Source organism: Pinus tabuliformis, chromosome 1_2 (assembly GCF_031772625.1).
Source record: "Pinus tabuliformis cultivar Carrire ecotype Pingquan chromosome 1_2, CPIR1, whole genome shotgun sequence".
Taxonomy (NCBI): Eukaryota; Viridiplantae; Streptophyta; class Pinopsida; order Pinales; family Pinaceae; genus Pinus; species Pinus tabuliformis.
This window is the reverse complement of record NC_142298.1, coordinates 217,317,714-217,319,092: the sequence shown is the minus strand read 5'-3', so window position 1 is coordinate 217,319,092 and position 1,379 is coordinate 217,317,714. Positions and strand designations below refer to the sequence as shown.

Here is a 1,379-nt window from a genome sequence, read left to right as displayed (position 1 = left end):
CGCCTGAGGTTTCTCAACGACCCCCGCATCCTCCTACTCATCGAAGCCAGGCAATTGCTCCGACGGTCGAGTATAGGTTGCACGCTTCAGTGCCATCCATTTTTGGGGCTAGTTGATTCGGCAGGTGAGTTGTTACACACTCCTTAGCGGATTTCGACTTCCATGAGCACCGTCCTGTTGTATTAATCAACCAACACCCTTTGTGGGATCTAGGTTAGCGCGCAATTCGGCACCGTAACTCGACTTTCGGTTCATCTCGCATCGCCAGTTCTGCTTACCAAAAATGGCCCACTTGGAGCTCTCGATTCCACGGCGCGGCTCAATGGAGCAGCCGCACCCTCTTACCTATTTAAAGTTTGAGAATAGCTCGAGGGCGTTATGCCCCCGATGCCTCTAATCATTTGCTTTACCTGATAAAACTCCCGCGTGAGCTCCAGCTATCCTGAGGGAAACTTCGGAGGAAACCAGCTACTAGATGGTTCGATTAGTCTTTCGCCCCTATACCCAAGTCAGACGAAATATTTGTACGTCAGTATCGCTACGAGCCTCCACCAGAGTTTCCTCTGACTTCGCCCTGCTCAGGAATAGTTCACCATTTTTTGGGTCCCAACAGGTGTGCTCGCACTCGAACCCTTCGCATAAGCTCAAGGTCAATCAACGATGCACCCCCCAAGAGAGGGGATCTCGCCCATCAGCTTCCTTGCGCCTCGCATGTTTTCAAACCCACCGACTCACACACATGTTAGACTCCTTGGTCCGTGTTTCAAGACGGGTCGAATGGAAAGCCCGCCAACCAACACCACGAGCACGCAGGTGCACACGGCCCACCACAAGGGCGCATGCTTCGTTCCTCGACCACCGCAGTGGCAAACCGACAGGCAGTAATCCACCCGCGCTTGTGACGATGCAGCAGCCCGTGTTGGTTTGTACCTCAAGTCGAGTGGTGGACCAGCCTGAGCCGTTCCACATCCGACCGAGACGCATTGACAGCCTCCATCCACTTCCCTCTCGGCAATTTCAAGCACTCTTTTACTCTCTTTTCAAAGTCTTTTTCATCTTTCCCTCGCAGTACTTGTTCGCTATCGGTCTCTCGCCCGTATTTAGGCTTGGACGGAATTTACCACCCAATTAGGGCTGCATTCCCAAACAACCCGACTTGCCGACAACGCCTCATGATGTGGCAGGGTCCCGGGCCGACGGGGCTGTCACCCTCTCAGGCGCCCCCTTCCAAGGGACCTGGCCCAAGTCCGCCGCTGAGGATGCTTCTATAGACTACAATTTAGGCGGCGCCGCCGCGCGATTTTCATGCTGGGCTCTTCCCAGTTCGCTTGCCGCTACTAGGGGAATCCTTGTAAGTTTCTTTCTCACCTTTTATCCGT

At 54.0% G+C, this 1,379-nt stretch overlaps 1 pseudogene; it reads right to left on the bottom strand.

Annotated features, from left to right (window-relative positions):
- Window positions 1-746, bottom strand: LOC149205203 (25S ribosomal RNA; annotated as a pseudogene; the record flags this gene model as incomplete).
- Window positions 747-1,379: the final 633 nt, after the last annotated feature.